Here is a 21332-nt window from a genome sequence, read left to right as displayed (position 1 = left end):
GCTCCAAAAGAGACATCTTGCCAGTGTCCTTCAGTTGATAAGATCTCAGATGTTCCTTCATACCAGGCATCAAGAAGTTTTACAATAAAATGTACACAGCTGTTCAAAATGACTATCTGTAAAATCTCAGCAAAGTCTGGGAGTCCACAGGTAGAGCCATAAGATACAATTGTTCCAGTTGTATATTTTTGTGCCATTGTAAGTGACAGTGTTGGAAAGCTGCACATTTGAAGGAGATGGTGACATTTTTCCTAAATCATTTTTTATGTCAGGATGCAGCACATCTACAGCCATTACAGAAATCTTTGAGACAGTCAGGGCTGGTTTCCCCACATCTGTTTGCATGTTGTATGCCATCATCATCTGATGTCTTGTAGAGAGGGTCAGCAACACATTTTTGAAATTGTTAGTGTGCCTCACAACTTGCTTAAAGAATCTGTGTTTAGCCTCAAAGCGCATTGTTTATACACCAGCCAGCGGTCCATATTTTTCAATAAGGGCAGGGCAGTGTTCTAAAAAGTGATGTTTGGGTGTCAGCCTTTCATCAGGAAAAACTTCCAAGAATCTGACACGATGTTCAGATATTTTAAAGTCAAGGTAAGCAATGCTCTCTGTTGCATGAATAGGGGCAACCACTAGTTCAACAATGTCCTTCAAAGTAGCTGCCAGGCAGGATCTCCTTCAGGAACATGACCAGCAATGAGAGGAAACAATCGCATTAAAGCCCAGTTCTCATGAGCATTTCCTCCTATAGTTTTACGACCAGCAAAGTTGTGTGGGATTGCTTGAGGACTGTTAACTTTGTCTGAGTCTCTATAGGGAAAGTGTGTGATTAAGTCATTCAGTACTGTCAAAGTAAAGTATTTCTACTTGATGAAAACCTGAAGACACAATGCAAGCTCTTTAGGAACTATTCCTTCAAAAAGGTCATGAAGGATATCTGGTGGGTAACCAGACACAAAGTGAAAGTAATTCAGCTGATCAGTCAATGGACAAGACCGTTTTACATCAAAGTAAGAGATTTGGATGTTCTTTGCCAGTTCTACATGCAACGCGTGCTCATCTTTTGTCCTAAGTGGAAACACCCCAGAACGCACTTCATACGCCTGGTACTTTGAAGAATGTCCAAGGCAAAATCTGCAAAAGTAAGGCCCACTAGAAACTTTCAACTAATCCACTAATTGAATTAGCACCAAGGTTATTTGCTATGACACAAAGTTCTGTCCCTTTAACATGTTTTTGTAAACTGGAAACAAAAACTCCCTCCTGCTCAAGGGTAATGAGATCTTTCAAAAAGTGGCTCCAAAACTACTTTGCATTCAAACTGTTTGACATCAGTGGCTTTGCAAAGTATGGCTAAATGTATTGATGTTAAATCACCTACTCCACAAGTCTCAGGCTGAGAGGAAGAGGAGGGTCCATGATTACACCGAGGTTTTTCACTGAGGGCTTAATAACAAAGGCAAGCGGGCCGAGACTCTCAGCTATCTTAGGGAAGAATCTGTCTGGGAACAAACAAGGACTTCAGTCCTTGCTTCATTAAGTTCAAGAACATTTTTACTCATCCAACTTTAAAACCATCCAAACACTCAGATAAAAACTGAAACTTAAAAACATTCTGAGGTTTGAAAGAAATATATAGCTGGATATCATCAGCATAACAATGGTTAGAAATGTCTAATAATGTCTTGCAAGGGGAGAAAATATAAAATAAACAGTAAAGGCGCAAGAACAGACCTTTGTGGAACGCCATAATGAAGAGATAAAGGAGGGGACTTGAACTTTCAGCAGCCACAGAAAGTTAATCTACCAGAAAGGTATGAGGAGAATCATTAAGTGCAGATTCTGATACCCCAACCCAGTGTTTCAGCCTGTCTAGCAAAAGCTGATGATCTATTGTGTCAAAAGCTGGTTAGGTTTAGCAACAATAACAGAGCAATGACCTGCATCGCTCTGCATCAGGATATCATTGGACTCTCTGAGCAGGGCCATTTCAGTGGAGTGAGCCCTGCAAAAGCCAGACTTACAATGATCCAGGATGTTGTGTATCTCTAAAGCAGCTAGCAACTATTTCTTCCAAAATCTTAGCGATAAAAGGTAGATTTGAGGTAGGTCTATAGCTGCTAAAAAGAGAAGGATCAGGCTTAAGAGTGGATAAATTACACCATTCTTAAAATAGTCAGGGACCTGGCCAAGCAGAAGAGAAGAGTAAATAATTGTTAGCAATTTTTTAAATAGGGATAGAACATAAAGAGAACAGGACAAGCCTTCTTTGAGCCAACTAATGTGACCAACTCAGGTTATCTATGATCATGGACCGGGCGGGACTGGGAACACAGCTCATAAAGACATAAAGCATCAGAAAATGCATCTCACCTCACCTCTCTCTAAACAGGAGAGACCAACACAGAAAAGAACAAGTTAAAAAGAATACAGAGGTGATCAGAAACAAATATATCCTCAGAAAAAAAGGCAATCAATATCCAAACCTAAAGTAAAAACAAGGTCCAGAGTATGGCCATTAACATGTGTTGTTTCAGACACATACTGAATAAAGTTAAAAGTATACATGACACTGATGAAACTTCTGGCAAAAGGGTCAGAGTCCTTATCAACATGTATGTTAAAATCTCCAACTTAAACTAAGCTGAACTACTTCATAGTGGAAGATAAAAAGTCACTAAACTCATTTAAAAACCGACTGGACCAGGTGGATGGTAGACAACAGCAAAGTGAAAAGGTTTGTTATCCCACACTTTAAACAGCTGCAGTTCAAATGAGGCAGTGTGCAATGTTAACTAAGCGTCAAGAAAGATGGCTCCTAAAAACCACAGCTACTCCACCTCCACGGCCAGATGTCCAAGGCTGACCGATGGACCGATGACCGAGGCTGGGGAGATTTCGGTGAGAGATTAATGGTCCGAAGTGCGCTGCCAGGTTTCAGTCAGAAACAGGAAGTCCAAATATTAGAAAGAATGAAATCATTCAACAAAAAAGACTGATTAGAGGAAGATCACACATGTTCACACACCCCATGTTCAAAGGGGCGTAAGCCTGGTTTTTTAACAAGAACAGCACAAGTCAATGGCTGCAGCAGCTGAAGATTAGACCTTCGCCCTCAGAAAAGGAAACTGAGACCAAGCAAGTGTCTGAATTGACACTCCACAAGTAGCATGGCCTCAGGAACCTAATGCCGTATATATTTGGACCGGGACGCGGAAAAGGTGCACTTGTCCAAGCACAGTTGACCAGAAACACTCAACATCACTTACAGGACACACCACGCTTCTAAAGCAACCTGCTTGTCACCTTAACACCAGCTCTTTAGAAGTAGCTTAGTAATAATTACTGCCATGCTAAAAGCTTTCACAAGTAGCTGGGGCAAGTAGTAGTGTGTTGAGCTTAAAACCTCTTCCACCCCAAAGGTCTTTTGAAGGTTTTAGCTTGAAAATGACATACACAAATAGAACAGCATATTTCTTTGTGATTATGCGTTCTACATAAACTATCTTGGTATCGAATTAAAGCGAACACTTGCGGGATTTTATCTGAAGTGAAATCATCACCAGAGATATTACTATTTTAAAGTAATGAAAAATGAAGAAATTTTCTTTTTTTTCTTGCCTAAATTTTTGCATTTCATAATATATAAAAGCTTTTTAAAAAAAGCTTTTAGCGCTAGTCTTTCTCCAGCAAAACTCTTCCCCCGATTCCTCAGCTCCTGTGTAGTCACACCATAGCCTGCCCTGGCCAAAAGTCACCAACCATTTGCATTAGCAGGAGCTAACCCGGAACTAACTGCTGCTACAGCAACGGCCAACATGTGGATTACTTTTACTTCTGGTGGGATTTACCCACTCTGAGGCAGAGCTCTTCCAGCTCCGTTTCCAACAGGCTGGACCGCCGCCACTTGTGCTCCACCTCGACCTTGCTGTCTTTCCCTGGCGGAGATTCCTTCATTGAGGCTCCCATCAGAATTACCACTAGGACAACTCCAACTAGATAGTCCATTTGGTCCACATCCATTTTTTTTTTATCTTTGACTGAAACATGACAACAGCCAAATGACTACGCTTCTTTGAATGAAGCAAAGTCACCTGCGTTTGTTTACAACTGCAAGTCAGGTGACTCTGGTCAGGGAGGAGGACTTGTGCTCTTCTCTCGCGAGAAGTGGAGAATCTCGCCGGTGTCAGTCGCTGCCTCTCCCTCGTTTGAGTTGATGGTCTTAGTGCTGCCTGGTCCTGTTTCCACAATCATGGCAGCAGTTTACCGTCCTGCTAAACCTAATGACTTCATAAACAAATTTTCTGTATTTTTTGCTGAGCTCTCTGTGCACTCACCAATGTAATAATTCTCGGCGATTTTAATGTACACATGGACAATATAATATTCTTACAACAGACTTTTTATCTTGTCTTAACAGTTTTGGCTTCTAACAGTTTATTACTGTTCTAACCCATTCAAATGGCATATTCTTGATTAATTTGCTGTTCAGGTGTCATTCCCACAAGCTGCAAAGTAGATGTACTTCCTTTTTCTGATCACATGCTAATTTCTTTTTTTGTTAATCTGGTTCTCTCAAATCTTACTGTAACACCCCCCCCCCCCCCCCCCCCCCCCGCCACCGAAAACCAGAGCACTCAAAGCCAAATGAGCCAGCTGGAAGGCCTCTTCAGAAAAGCTGGTTTAACTGTTCATCAAGACATGAATTTCAACCATATTCGCCACTACAAGGACAGCTGCAAACACACCAAATCCCCCTACTATGCCAGCTTAATCAATAGCAATGAAGGCTCTATTTTTTGCACTAAATACTATCACCTAACTACTTTCATCCACACATAGCCTCCTCCGCATTCTGTGACAGTCTGATTCTATTTTTCACCTCTGAAATCCAGAATATCCATCAACAGCTTGTTACGAACACACAGATCTCTAGATCTGCGTCCTCACTTGCACCTCTCATTATACACTTAATTCACTCACTACTGGACTGGTTTACCTCATTATTAAAAACAACTGTCACCACCCATATACTTAAGAAACCTGGTCTGGAGCCCATCTATCCCACAACAATCTGTCTGAACATTTCCAATCTGGTTTCCAACCACCTAACAGCACTGAATCCACATTACTCAAAATCACTAATGACCTCCTCCTGGCAGCTGTTTCCAGCCTTCTTTCTATCCTGATCCTCCTCAATCTGAGTGCACCCTTTCTCACTTTGTCCTTCTGGCTAGACTTTCCTCCATCAGCATCATCCATACCCCCTCAGCTGGTTCAAATCATTCCCCTCCAGCGTAACTCAGTTTATCCTGTTCAAAACATTCGCCTCCAAGTCATTCCCAGTCACCACAGGTACTCTGTCCTGGGGCCCCTGTTGTTTATCATCTACCTCTTCCCCTTTGGTTATATCTTTAGAAAACACTACATACATTTTCACTGCCATGCTGATGACACCCAGTTCTACATTTCTACCAAGCCAAACTCCACCCTCCTATCATCCTCCCTCACGGATCGTCTCCAAAAGATTAAGTTCTGGTTCTCCTAAAAATTTCCTAAATTAAACAGTAAAAAAGAAGTTATTAATAGCCACCAAATCCCCCGGCTCTACATCTGATAGTTTCTGTATTGATGAGTCTTCCATCTCCTCCTTCCCTCAGGGAAAGAGTCTGGGTGTCATCCTCGACAGCTATCTGTCTTTTATATGTCAAATCAACAACATAACCCGATCAGCATATCTTCACCTCTGCAACATCAACCCCCTCCACCCCTCCCTCACTCCATTGCTATACCTCTCCACAGTCTTTTCACTTTCAACCTCGACTACTGCAATTCCCTTCTGTTCGGTCTTCACCAAAAAACCCTCCATAAACTTCAACTAATTCAGAATGCAGCAGCCTGGATCAGAATCCCATCACCCCTGTCCTGCAGCAGCTCCACCGACTTCCCGTTACCTATCATATTCGCCACAAAATCCTGATGTCACCTCCAAGGCCATCAATAACCTCGTCCCTCTCTCTCTGAAACGCGTCTGCGACCATCTTTCTCCATGTTTGTTTATATGTTGCATGCCGTAAAGCACACCTTGATGTAAAATACTACAGTAAAGCACCTTATTGCGGCGTAAATGATAGAGCCTCATATGAAACGAGACATTTTCTATTGTCCAGAGGATATATATTGTCATATTACCCAGCCCTAAATGCAACCAATCACCGGCTTTGTCATTGTTTGTGATGCAGAATAACTTGCACCTGTTGTTGTCCAATCAAACTGATGTTACCGGGCAGAAAACGTCGATTTTCAACAGCCAACTATCTAACTAGTAAAATGGGAAGCATAGTTGCTTTACAAAATGCAGTTTTATGTCGGTGGATTCAGGTTTTTATGGCAAAACGGCAAAGGTAAGACCAAATATGTAATGTTTTTCAAACGGGAAGCATAAAATCAGCCTCTTGGTCATAGCTAGAATAAACGGATATGTTTGGAATCTGTGGGATGAGTGATTTCAGTTTTTTTTGTTTACGTATTTCTGCAGACTTTGTTTACTTGGTGTTTTTAATTGTTTGTCTGATCTGTGTTTGGTGCTTATGATTTCAATGTGTCATTGTCAGTTTTTTCTCATGTAGCACATTTAAACAGCCACAGCATCCAAATTGCTTTATATGAACAATGAACAAAAATAAAGTAAAAAAAATAACAATGTAAACGTTAGAAACAATAAAATACAAAGACAAAACACGAACACACAGAAAAGGTTCAATTCTGTAACCAAAGCTAACAAATGTGTTTTCAGCCTAGGTTTAAAATTCAACAGTCGTGTGTGTGTGTGTGCGTGTGTGTGTGTGTGTGTGGAGGTAGGGGTGTGTGTGTGAGGTGAGATAGGTGAGGTGTCATGGAGGAGGGTCACAGGGGAGGTAGAATGGAAAGACAGGGGTGTAGAGGATGGTTTAGGAGCGGGAACTAAATGTGTGTGTGTGGGCCTGTATGTGTAAAGATGTGGGTGTGTTAGTCTGTAGGTATGTGGGCTGATTGTGTGTACCATGAGAATAGTAAGTATGTGTGAATGTATTGGTGTGTAGGCGAGGAAGGAGTCCTGGGGTGGGGGCTTCTCCTGGGGGTGTGGAGGTGGTGGTCTCCTTCTGCCATCCCTCCCTTCCTTGTCTTCCCGGGAAACTTTTGCATGTGTTGTTTTTTTCTTTTTGTCTCATCCAGCGTTTAAGCAGGCAGAATGATGTTCTGCTTGGCAAAGGGAAACATTATCGATATAATGCTCCCCGTAATATTCTGGATTCTTATTCTATTTTTCTATTAATGTTCCATAATTGTTTCTTATTACAAAGTTTGTATTGCAGGACCGAACCGGCGAAAATACAAGAGGGACAGAAAGGGAATCGAGAAGAAGAGAAAATAGAAAAACCCCTTGTAGAGAGAAAAAGAGACTAGGGCTGCAACGATTACTCGGGTAACTCGAGTACAACAATTCATTGTGCCAAATTATTCGCTTCCAGGCTCAGTTTAAATAATATCCACCTGGTGATATATGTTCATTTCTGCATCATGGCAGCATTCTCAGACGACTGCGCTGTTCGGAGGGACGACATCACTGTTTCAGTAAACATATGAAACATCTAAACATGTATAAAATCTATAAAAGCAGAACCTGTGGCCTACGGTGTGTCTGTACAGTCTGACTGTTTCAGCCGGACTGATGACGGATATTTCCACCAGCAGCGGCGAGCGCTTTGCTTTCTGTCTGAAGATCCTCCTTGCTTAATGCAGAGAATGAAGAAGAGGGGAGGAAAAGACTGAAAAAGTGGCAGTGTGACCCCCCCCACTTCACCCCTCCAGGAGGAGATCCAGCTTTCTGATTTATATCAGCAGCAGCAGCGGCTGGTAAAATGTTCAGAGTTCTAACCTGTGATATCAGTCAGCAGTGACGAGGCATGGCGAGGTGTCGGCTGCTAACGCACGTTAACCGTCTGGTAATCCGTCCCTCATCTGTCTCTCCTGCACACACGCAGAGTCAAAGCGCATGTTTTAGGCAGCCTCTGTTCCTGCAGCAAACTTTTATTCCGGATTAAACAGACACACTTTTAACAGGCGTGTCGTCCACCAAGACATCGGCTAGTTCTTACTGTGGACATGTTTACAAGTCACTCCTTCTTTCTACGGGAATTCTTCTTTTAAATCTTTTAAAATGCAGAAGACAGAGTCCCCCACGGTCAGGGGGAACAGGCCCCAGCGTGCCTGGAACCCCCCCACCCCCGCAGGCAGAGGGCCTAGCCCACACCAATGGAGAGCCAGAACGCCCAGATCGCCACCGAGAGGCAGCCAGGCCGCACCCCAGTGCACCAGTCGCGCTCCCTAGGCACCACGACCCTCCCTCCCCTTCAACCACACACACTCACACACACACACACACACAGAGGCAGGTGCGATGGGGTCCTTCCACATTGTTTTTTTTTTCACTCAGACACCCATTTCTCTGGCCTTGTGTACACCAGCAAGTTAAAATTGGGTCATACATCAGAAAACATGAATATGAAGAGCTCCGGTGAGAAGTGTTGCTTTATGCTTATGTGACCATGCTGCCATGGCAAATGTTGATATGACTCCATGACACCATAAATCACTATAAATCTCTCAATTTTGATCTGAACACCATAAAACTTACAGGGATTAATCACAACCTGGTCCAAAGCGATTGATTGGATTTCCGGTTTTGGCCTAAGCTTCCCCCACATCCAGCAGGAAGTGTTTTTTTTCACTTAGTGATCCATCTACTCTTCAATCAATCACAAACATTTGAAGCTTCTTAACAACATCCTAAACCCTTTCAGAATGCCACATTAAAAAACTCAAGTTGATACGCCAAACGAAACCATAGCAAATGATGCTCCAACGTTATGACCCAGGAAGTACCAAGCCATTAAACCTTTTATCTCCACCAAACTTGGCAAAGGTGAGGAGTCATGCTGTTAACTGAATCATATAGAAACACATTGAAAAAGTCCCAATATAAATGGATAGTGCTCCCAAGAATATTGAAATTGATTAGCCCAGTCCACTTAATGTACTGACACATGCATGAAATTTGGTAAATAAGTGCTCCCTGTCTAGACCTACAAAAAAAAAAAAAAAAAAAGAACCATTTGGACCTGTTGACTAAATTGAACTGGAAATGTGCCATTTTGAAAAAGGTGCCATTTTTAGGGTCATTTAGGTGATATCTATGCCACACATTTTAAAGGTGTCATAACCTGGTCTTTTCATGTGCCCACTGTCCTCTAACTGTTTTTAAATAACTGTTTAAAAACTTATTATACAAAAAAATATTTTAAAAGTGCTTTTTCTGACACTTTATTCAAAATAAACCTTTTTTCGCGGGAATTCACACGAGATTTTCACCAACCTGGATATTGATTTAAATAATGTTAATTAGGTGCTCGTCAGCGGCTAGTGATAGTGATAGTGATAACCCAACAGCAGCAGCTTTCTGAATTCAGCATTGATGTCTGAACCGGACTCTGATCCTGAGAGAGAAGATACCGAGATGGTGGAAGGAGCACGTTTACAACAAACTGTCTGAATGGTAAAGTCCTCATTTTAATGTCTGCTCGCCTTGCCTGTTCAGATAGCATGTTGACAACGAGGCATGTCGTTCATGTTAATACGTCTCAGTTTTATTCCGTTTTGGACCGTTTTTTAAACAATAAATGTACTTTTTAACACAATCCGAAGTTAGAGATGTAAAAAATGAAACTGATGTTGACTGAACCGCTCGGTCTGCACCCAGATAAGCACACACACATTTTAACCACACAGAATTTCACGAAGCTGCACTTTTTATTGAGGTTTTATTTACCGTCAAGTGTTTTTCTAAATTAATTAGCTTATTCAGATTTCCCGTTTTAGCCAGGAGTGTGAAAAATGTAGTTATGTCAACATGACAGATCTCTGGTTGATGCAACCACTGATGTGGGCTGCTGTGTAACTGTACAGATAAATAACATGAAGTCAGATATCTTGTATCATTGATCAGGCTTCCTGCTGACTAATGTAGACTCGTGTTTTATATATTCCAGCATCACTTACCATCTATTATGTTGGTCTAATTGTTTCTGTTAAGCTGCACATGCCAACAGAAATAGACAGCAAGATATTATTACTGTGCTTAGAAAATAAAATTTCTCTTTTCATTTCCTTAGGTGCTGAGAAGGATAAAGCAGGTCCAAACTCCTCCGTGTCTGACCCAACATCCTGGCGTGGAACCAGTCTGCTTCAATGCTTTTTCATTACAAAATGCAGGAGATTTATAAGCAGGATTATGTACATTTACCTGTTGGAGGGAATGACAGGCAAGTTTCTATTCAATGCCCAACAAATTCAGAAATAAAGCTAATCAAATGGCAAATAACTGTAAAAGGTGATTATTTATGTTCTTGCCATTTCATAAAACATATAACAAATAGTAACTTTGCTGCAGTCACTTAGGACAATAGCAACTGAATTAAAGTAAATACACACCTTTATCATATACACATTTATGCATCTGACTTCTGAAAGTAAAATGTAAAGCTGAAGTTAAAAAAAAAAAAAAAAACACAGCTATTTAAAACACAATATCTTTATTAGTGTACAGAAATAAAACCAATACTCATTTTTAATGTAATAAAATAAAAATGATTATTTTCACTCTTAGTTATTGATTCTGTTAAGACAGTAGCTGAGTTTTCTGGGTTTTATGTGGACTCTCGTGGTTCTGGAGCCGGATGAGCAAGCCTCCACAGCACTCTTCATCATCATCATCTTCCTCCAGACTGGCTTAGATGTTACCTTCACTGCTGTCGTCTGGGTTCCTTTTCTGCATAGAACCAGATATTGACTTTAGAACAAGCAATAAAAGTGCCTCTAAGCTTCCATTAAGAATGTATATGTGTTTGATTTATTGTCATTTTTTTAATGTAAAATTAATCAGACGACAAACCTGTATTTCTATAGAGAGGGTGGAAAGTCCTTGATGACAGCTGTGTTCCAGTTGTTGCCTGCATTGTAGGGTCAGTCTGCTCCAACATCAACTTTTAGACATCAGTAGACCGCTGGTGCTGCGTATGGCGTGAGATGTGCTGGACTAAAATCTGCAAATACAAGTTATAAAAATATCAGATCATCACATAAATAGATTGTAGGTTTAAATGGCTGCAGTTTAAGAGTAATCAAATATTGTAATACAAATAGATCAAATCAAACTTTATCTTTATAAAGTTTGATGCCAAAGGCAACACAAAGTGCTTTGCATACTTTAAAAAAAAAACAAAACAAAAAACTTATTAAATAAAACAGGTTTTCACACTGAAATATTAATATAGAATATTAAAAACACTCATTTTATTTCACACAGTTACACACAGACACAATTTTCCCTAACCTCTGTGTCTTCACTGCATGTAGATAAAATAAAACATATCTTTCAGATCCATCATACCAGGAGTCAGACCTCCACATCCACAGAGGCTGCAGCTGCAGATATTAATCCTCCACAGCTCCCGTTTTACAAACATGACGTGAAGATGTCAGAAATAAAAAGTTTGCACTCTGGTTTGGTGAATAAATACGATGATGGAAATAAAATATCCTCCCTGCCGATATCCAATAGGTGCCAATAACAGACTACATGATGGTCACCTTGTTAAATTATCATTATGATTATTACAGCTGCCATGTCATGGAGAGCAAAACTACATCCATCATGGATATTGTACTTACTGTGTGGTAGCAGGCGTGAAAAATTATAAATAGAGAAGTCATTTACAAACATTTACGTGGCAGAGCATAGGATAGATATAAGAAAATAAAATCTGGGGCTCATTTGTACGCCGCAGGAAGTTAAACCTTCCGGCTCGTCCCGTTAGCATAGCCGTTAGCATTAGCATTATCACGACAAAGCAGAACGTTATAGACGTTGTGACACTTATCAACTGCATTGATGCTGAGCCACTTAAAGTTGCAATCCCCCCTCTTTCCAACCGGGTTGATGCCGTCTTCACCTGGTATTTTCCCAAATGTTAGCAAAATGTTTGGCTGAATGTTTGGAAATGCAGATGCATTATCAGCAAAAAATAATGTAATCCACCTGTCCCTGGTAGTTTGGTCCACTGATGAAGGGAGAGAAAAATAAACCTTCTGATGTTTGCTTTGGTAACAGACAATCAAGCAGTGGAGATGATCTCTGCTCGCACGTCTTCACACAGCTTGTTGCTAATAGCAACTGAGGCAGGTCCAGCTGGTGTATTTAGGCTGGAAAAGGGGCTGGTTAATGCAAATGTGTTTGTGAGACTGCAGTGTTGCGGATAGTTTTGCTGTTAACAAAGCGCCCAGACATAAAAACCCGGCCGTCTTCAAAAGAAAGACTTCCGGGATGTTGCCACTTACACCCAACACTAATACCTATGTTTTAACTCGAAAAATTTTAATTTCCGGGTGATGACTCCTTGAACAAACTCGTCCTATGTGTTTTATCCAATTGAGGCCAGCGTTTGTCAGTTTGATAAAAGCCAATTGATACCGACCTGTGCCAATCGACTTGTGATTAAAAAGTGTAATGATTAGCACAACTTTTAATGTAACTCCAAGCGTGTAGGAGGGGCAGGGCCTGAAAGTTTGATGTCTTGCTCTGCCACATAAAACAACATATCTACATCAAACTTATTAGATATGATGCTAGTCCCATACTAAACATGTGCTTCTTAATTGTTTGAGTAAAAATTACCTGACAACAGGAACTGTCCCATTTTAAAAGCAAGGTTGCTATTTATAACACCTGATCTACACCAAACTGATCTTGGGTCAGTCTAGTACAATGCTTACCACAAACACTTCTATATGACATTACCACCATAGTTCCACCTAGGTAGTCCCCCATTTTAAAGTCTAATAGACCTGATGTGCAGTCTGGCGGCATGTAAGGGCGAATTAAGCATGGGGGGGAAGTCGCCAAGGAAGGCGACACCAATAGGCCGAGTGGTGCAAAAAGGTGCGAGGGTCTTCATAGCTGCTTGCACCTTTCCACTTATTATTCTACTAACAAATTAATTGCTTTTTTGGAGGCCTAAACATGCTCAAAAACTCACCAAATTTTCCATTGAAACATACTGGATAAGATGCAACATGGCTCCATAGTGCCCCCAACAATATTTCAATCAATCAGCCCTCCAACTACATTGACTAAAATGGATGAAATTCAGCACAAATGTAGAATCTTCCAGTACCTTTAAAGAAGTCTCTTGGACATAGGGATTTTTCAAACTGTCACCAAAGTTTGTGATGAAAATTTATGTTATTTCTTATAATAGGGGATATCATTTAGGAGGGCCAGGGCCTCAAATTTGATGTGATGGAGAGAAAAGAAAAAATATCACTCCCACAAAAAACAACATACCTGCACCAAAATAGCCAAAAATGATAGCAGTGATATCCTGTGCATGTCAATGATTGGATTATAAATTAGCCCCGCCCCCTGGTTACAGGAAGTGACTATTTTTAAAGCCTAAATGACCTAATGTGCAGTCTGGCTGCCCCTTAGGTCAAGAGAACTATGGGGAGAGGTAATTAAGGGAGACTGTGCCAATAGGTTGTGCAGCGGCGTAGGTTCAAGGACCTCATGGCTTTAATTCTTCTTGATCTTACTGCTACTTTTTTTTTTCCTCTTTTTTTTTTTTTAACCTGTCCTGTCCAGCATCTCAGCATACAGAACAACAATCTGCGTGCCATATTTTTGCCAGACAGATTTGCTCTGTCAAGGGAGACATCTCATGTATATAGCTGCCCTTGATAATCTGAATATTTTTATTATTATGATAATTGTTTTATTTTATTTATTTATTTATTTTCCTTTTATCATTTTGCAATCATCGTCAGTCTTGATACGGCCGAGCTGGACCTGGCAGGGAAAGAGGAAATGAAAGGAGGAAAAAGAGAGAGAGAAAAGAAAGGCGTGTCTAAGCTGCTAAAGTTACAGTATTTGCAAAACAATATAAAGTAGTGAAAAAATACAACAAGACTTAAGTAGGATAGTGACAATATTAAAAAACAGACAAAAAAAAAGAAAAAGAAAAGTAAAAAGAAAAGTAAATGAATGAATAAAATAACAATTACAATACCAACCGTTATTAAACATACCTACAGAGAGTCATCAGCAACATTTAGTAGGAAGCAGATGGGAAGATGAGCGCATGTGGGCGTGCACGTGTGAGTGTTCAACCTGTGATCATGCAATCAAAGATCAGCTGAGTGCTTGTAGGGGAGCACGACCACGACCCGAGGCGTAGGGGAGGAAGCCAAGGCCCCCAGGGCCCGGCAAGCCCACCGCGCACAGAGCCCGGGCAGGCAAAGCAGAGAGAGCCTCCGTCCCCCGAGCCCAGAGCAGTGGAAGCCTCCAGGCAGGCGCCACCCGGCGCCACGAGGCAGGGGCACAGGGTAGCACAGGGCGACGGCAGCCCCAGGACCACCTGTACCCCCCGGCAGAGCCCCGGCCAAGACCCAGCAGGCCCCGCCCACCCAGAGCAAAACCATCGTGGGCCGGCGCCACCACGATACCAGGGGCGGGATCCCCAAGGACAAGGACACGTCCGTAGACCCTCCCCCCAACAACCCCTCCCCACAACCCTCCCGCTGCTTCCTATCCCCCCTCTCCAGCACCCTCCCCATCCCTCTCCCTCCCAAGCCCTACTGTCCTCAACACTCCCCCCCCCCCACCCCCCTTCCTCCAACCCCCCTCCCCGCCCCACCCCTCCCTCTCACTCTCATTCCACACACCCCCCTCCCTCCCTCCCACACACCTCCTCCCATTCAGTCTTCCCTCTCCCTCCCAACCCCCCCCCCCCCCCCCCCAAAGTGACAGCCGGAGCCGGAGGACTGCAGGCCCCAGACCTGAACTCTCCACATTCACACCCCCCCCCATGCAGCCAACCAGAGACCCTGCCGGCCCCCTCATGCGCCCCAGGCATCGCCCAGGACAGAGGGCCCCCCGCAGCGCCCCATCCCCAACCCCCAGGCCAGCACCAGGCCCGCCCCCCGTACCCCGAGTGCTCCCCATGAAGAAGGGACATAGGAAGACCCCTGCCCCCCCCCACCCGCCCGCCTCTGTGGTGTGTGCATGGGTGGGTCGTGGTTGTAGTGCAAGTAAAAGAAGGGGTGGCCGTGGGGGGTGGGACCAGCTGCTGCCAGACAGCCAGACCCCCCCTCCCCAGCATTCCCTTGTTTATGTGTCTGTGTGTGTGTGTTAAGTGTGTGTGCTGCTTGTATAAATGTAATAGTGTCTAAGTTGTGAGTAAAATCGGGGGGAGAAAGACCCCGATGGGAGGGGAGGGGCAAGAGCCCCCGCTGTAGCTCCTGTCCCCCCCCCCCCATGGCCAAGGCGCCTGTCCCTTCCAAACCCTAAATGTATATTGGTGTCTATGTTGCCATTAAAATTTAGTGGGGCAGGTGGTCGCCGGGGTCCATCGGAAAATGCCCCTTAGGGTTCCCGGGACCACCGACTTCACCCCCCCACCGTGCCCTATATGCTGTATGTATGATGTCGGGTGGCGGAAGAGGAGGGGGGCATGGGGAGGGGCACAACCAGGGGAGAAGGACTCCTCCCCTGGGCGACCAACTCCTCAGCTGGCCGCAGTAGGTGCCCCCACCTCACCGGGACAGCCCCAGGGCAGAAGGGCAAGCTCCGGCCCGCCAAGTGGAGCAGGAGGCAGCACCCCGGTTGTCCCCCCATCCCCGGCGGCCCAGCGCCAACACTCCAGGGGCCGGAGAGTCCCCGGCTCCAACCCAGACATCCATCCAGGTCCGGGGCCCGGTGCCACCAGCAACGCCAAGACTGCCGCCGACGGGAGGAGCCAGAGCCACCTGCTTCTCGTGGAGTATGTATGGAGCTGCCGAACAAGACGTTTTTCCTTGTTCTTGCAGCCTCGAGAACAAGAACTCAGTTCTTGCTCTCGTGGAGGATGTAATGGGCTTTACAGCTACATATTCTGCTCTACAACTTTTCACTTATTTATTTATTTATTTTTTATTAAAAACACTATTTTTCAGACAATGGTTCAAAACACAAAGACTCACTAATGTAAATATGTAAATTGTGTTATGGTGGGTTTTTTTTTTTTAAAATTATTATTACATTTTTTTTACATTATATAACATGGCATTATATTGTTTGCATTTATAAAAATGATGACCATGAAACTCATTCTGACTCTCTTATTATAATGCACAATAGAAAAAATAAGTTTCTTTTTAGGGTGTTTATGCATCACCTGGTGAATTTCAATGATGATAGTAAATATGAATATACAACAGGATTCCTCTTGATGCCACCTTTCATTAGAGTCTCATTGATGACTGTATGTTGAAGTGTTCTGGAGCTTTTTGAAGTTGGTTTTAGCCAAAGTGGCTCATTTTGGCTGCTGTTGTCAACACATTTTAACTGCCAATAGGAAAGGCTTCATGCTACAGCTACATTTGATTTTCCAGGCCAGATCTTCATCTCTCCATGTGCAGTATATTGAAAAAAAAAAATAGAAGAAAAATTCAGGCAAAACTTAAATTTCCTTGCGTTCCAACTTCAATAACTTTATGCTGGTTACAGTTACAATAAATTTCTTTACCTTTATAGAGCAACCATCCTTTTGAATGTACTCCAAAGGATTCAAGAACAGCATCTAATTTGGGTTTGCCTTTTTTAGGCGTTTTTGGCATTTGGGAGGTGACTGTTAACGGATTAACCATCTTTAGTTCTTTATAGCGTTATACTCAAATATTTGATGAATCTCCACGTGCATCAAAAAAGAATGCATCCTCTTATCAATAGAAGAGCATTTTCCACTCATTTGTGTGTGTGATAGGAGATTGCCTAGGGCTTATGAGACAGGACTTAAGTTCAGAGTTTCATGGGTTCATCATGAGACATTTTACTGAATATTTCTGCACAGTACAACTTACCACCTCCATACTCTTTTTAATCTTTAAGAAAATTAATGCTTTCTCTGCAGTTTATTCACTCTACAATGGTGTTGATAATAAGATTATGCTGTGCTTCCTGCACACCCAAACAGCCATATCATAATGAAATTACAGTTCTAGCCTATTCCATAATTTCAATAAGCTGCACCAATGCTCTATGAGCAGTTCAAAAAATTAAGTGCTCCCTTAAATCGCCACTAGATCTCCCTAATCCATCACCACTTAAGAATTAACAGGTTTTTCACATAATTCAGACATCTTCATCTTTTTTACATTATACATCAGTAATTACACATTATCTATTCACACTTGCTGTTATGTAATAACAGCATAGTTCTAGGTTTTATTTCTTTCTTCTGAAAGATTGTACATATGGGCCCTGTTATATGTTTTTGCTGACCTCCCAATACGTACTGTCTTATAAGATTGTGTGTTTATTTCATTACGGTTACTCATCCTCCAGGCTCTTGTCGTGATTAGACTTCTGAAAAAGTTGTTCTAAATGTAGTTACCTTAGCAGCAAGTTGTTAACCAGTTTAGTGAAGGGTCACAGAAGAACACTAAGAGCTCGGTTCGGCTATATGAAGAGAGGAATTGGTTTTTTTTCTGTTACTCTGACCACCTACAGTATTTACTTTGAGGTTAGGTAAACTATTCAGGAGTCTGCCATCGGATCACGTCTCTACTCCTGCATCAGCTGCACACGGCTTTGCAGCGCGGCTGACAGTCAGTTTTATCCAGTTTCTCCTTATCTCCTTTTACAAGTCTGCTGCAGATTTAGATTGTACTTTATTCTATGTTGTTCCACCTGCCCTGCTGGATATATTTCGCCGCTAGACAATCCCCTTTCAGCCGCTGTAGACCACCCTCTAAGACATTATCTGATCCTAGACGTAGGAAATAAAAGTAGAACATCGGAAACCCTGCGTGGTGACACTGTGCGTCATGGCTTAGGTATGTAGAAGGGATCATATTCCCAGTGTTCTTTGCATACTAAATATTAAAACTAGTTTTTAATGTCAATTCATGTATTTTCAGGGAAAGTCAGACCAGCAAGGCTTCATGATTTTATTTCACCAAATTTATGAATATGTACATTTCAAAATGGTCAAACTGAGAGTTCAGTAAGCTCAAGTGAAATTAAAATATCCTGAAACAACCATTGCAAGCTAACAGGGCAGCAAAAAGATGTGGTTGCAGGTGAATATGAAGGTTATGTTCTGGACAAGTGATTAGCGAGTATAAAAACACCACCTCCTGACCTGTCAGAAGTCTTGGAAAATGGAAATAAAGGATGTTGGTGCACAGATCTAGAGAGGCGCTTAGGACAGAGAGTTATTCGGGTTGATGAAAAAAGGAAGTATTGTCAGGAAACTCTGAAGTATGTTTTTCTTCTTGACTTGTCACCAGTCTGTTTCGCTCCACAAGAGCTGCATCTGGAATAATGAAGTTAATAATAATACTCACACCTGCAGAAGCAGGAATTTATGTAACAGCTAGTTACTTGTGCTGTCACTGCTAGGAATTATTTTTCCAACACAAAATGTTCTGCACCGTTTCTCCATGTTAGTGACTGGTCAGAGGCTGCATACTCGGCCCATTTTATATGATGGGAAAACACGGTTTGAATTACTCAGTTGATATCCAGCTTTGTAGTCTGGGTAAGTCGGAGTGAGATCAGAGGGTAAGAGAAATGACTGGGTAACAGAGAGAGATCTGGGTATGTTAGTCTCGCTTCCCAGTACAGGCCTCTGGTCTGGTTGTAAATTCTGTTTAGGAACTCCTCCCCTGTGTGGGTCCAACATAAAACCTGTAATGTACTCTGCAAGCCCAGTAAGCCCACACTGAGTTTATTCACATGTTGGAACTGTTGGCAGATGCTCCACTGATCGTTGCCCTCACCAAACAAAGGATTCATTATCTGCTCTGTTTATTGCTTGGCTTTGTAAGGCCCAGGATGGCAGATGGTTTCTGCTGACTCTGCAGATTCTTTGTCGCTCCATGCCAACTCAGTCCTTTTCCCAGTCAGCGCTTTAGTGAATCATTAGTTTGACAGTTATCTTTATTTATCTGTTTGTGTTCAACACACTGCATATTGTCAACATGCAAAGTCAGAATATTATAAAATTGACACAGTCTCGATAGTTCTGTCATGTTTACTTCAGTTTTTTTTGTCTTATTTTGTAGATTTTCCTTTGTGTATTCTGTTTTGCATTATGCTTTTCTGTCATTTGTTCACCTGGTTTCATTAGTTCACCAGGTTTTAGCCAACTCACTTCACCAGTTTCTTGTCATCTGAGCTTCTTTTGGCCTGATCATTGTCAATCTTCAATTTTCTTGCCACTTCTTATTCCGTGCCTCCCCCGTCATCTTCTGAACATAACACCTCTTTCAGAGCCAAAATGAGTGAATATTTGCTTTTAAAAAAGAAGTTTATCAGTTTGAACATTAACCCCTTAACAGTCACCCCCCATAATGCCAAATACACCTGAAAAAGACATACCCAAATGAAATTAGATGCTGTTCTTGAACCTTTTGGAGTAGATTCAAAAGCATGGTCTCTTTTTAAGGTAAAAACTCTGAAGTTTTACCCTGAGCTTTCAGATGTATTGTAACTGTAAGCAGCATAAAGTTATTGAAGTTGGAACACATGGAAATTTCAGGTTTTTTTCCCTCGTCTGAATTTCTCTTCTACTTTGTCAACATGCTGCTCATGGAGAGATGGAGATATGGACTGGAAAATCAGATGGAGCTGTAGCATGAAGCCTTTCCTATGACCAGTTAAAATCTGGTGACAATCGCAGCCACAGTTATTATTCTATGAGGGTTTTACTGTAAGTATGTTCATGCGCTCCCCAAAGTGGCCATTTGGAGTCTCCAAATGGCCACTTTGGATATTCCAACTTCAATAAGCTATAACTCCAGAACACTTCAACATACAGTCATCAATGAGACTCTAATGAAAGGTGGCATCAAGAGGAATCCTGTAGTATATTCATATTTACTATCAGTATTATTGAAATTCACCAGGTGATGCATAAACACACTAAAAGCTTATTTTTTCTACTGTGCATTATAATAAAAGAGTCAGAATAAGTTTTACAGTCATTTTTTATATATGTAAACAATATAATGTTATGTTATGTAAACGAAATGTAATAATAAAAGCATCATTACACAATAGAATTTACATATTTACATTAGATTTGAACTATTGTCTGATAAAGAGTGTTTGTAAAAGTAAAGTAAAAAGCAGGAGAGCAGAATATGTAGCTGTTATGATGAGCAGGGGTCCTGGTGGTCTGAAGGGCAGGAATGTAGTCTTCCTCTGGAAGGAGCTGGTCCTTCTTCATCTGAAGAGCTGCTGGGTTTCCATCACAATCACATGACAGACTAATAAAGACAAACAAGAAGTTTTTATCCCACATTAGTCCTGCGACTGTAATAAGTGTATGTTCTAACAGACACGCATCGCTGCACGCATGCACACACAGAGTATGGAAGCGGTCCACACACACGCAGATAAATCAGCAGCAGCTTAATTTCTTTCTATCATTTTCTATTTATTAACAAATGTTTACAACTGGAGGGAAATAGAGGTGTTGAACCGCTGCGTCTCTTTCATCGCTGCTCTTTCTGCTTCACGCACACTCGGACTGAACGAGACCCGCATGAACGGTTCCCCCGGTCCGGGGTCTGACGTTTTAGAGCCGAGACCCCAAGTTTTCTAACAAACCAGGTCCCACGTCTTTAGCAGACCCAACAGAACCACTGGAGATACGGCAACAGTAAGAAACAACGGGAAGAAAACAGCGCAGACCCCCCCCACCCCTCCTCCCCTCCTCCCCCATCCCGACGCACATAGTAAATGTTATTTACTAAAATGATAAAAAAGCTGAAAATAGTCAATTAGAGATAGATCGGGTGTCATCCAAGGAATCTGGAAATGTATTGTAACTGACTTTGCAACTTCCCATTTTTAAGTTGGATACCAAAATGACTTAACCTAGTGCTTGACAGGTGTAAAGTACTAAAGCACCTTGTAAATGTCATCGTACATACACGTTCAATTTAGGCTGCACAAGGATTTTTGGAAAAAATAGTAAAAGAAGAATTAAAAAAAACTAAGGAAAAGCCACAGGATTCCACCATGGTGGAGTGCTGGGAACCACAATGCTCTGTGCATGGCAGGCTCTCCAAAGGCTTGGACCCTTATTAAGATTATAGGAATATGGGAAACATTGAAGGTATACTAAAGGACAGGACTGAAACAGAAAGCGATGCAAAGTTTATAATTGTGGAGAATAAGGAGGTGT

General features: G+C 42.0%; 1 protein-coding gene across 1 annotated transcript in view; it reads left to right on the top strand.

Annotated features, from left to right (window-relative positions):
• The window catches only part of enpp6 (ectonucleotide pyrophosphatase/phosphodiesterase 6), a gene marked incomplete at its 5' end in the record, with an annotated part of 98753 nt that overhangs the window by 428 nt on the left and 76993 nt on the right, over positions 1-21332 (top strand). The gene's annotated exons all lie outside the window — the stretch shown is intronic.

Source organism: Telmatherina bonti (assembly GCF_933228915.1).
Source record: "Telmatherina bonti genome assembly, chromosome: 12".
In the NCBI taxonomy this organism is placed as follows: Eukaryota; Metazoa; Chordata; class Actinopteri; order Atheriniformes; family Telmatherinidae; genus Telmatherina; species Telmatherina bonti.
This window is presented reverse-complemented; position numbering and strand designations above follow the sequence as displayed.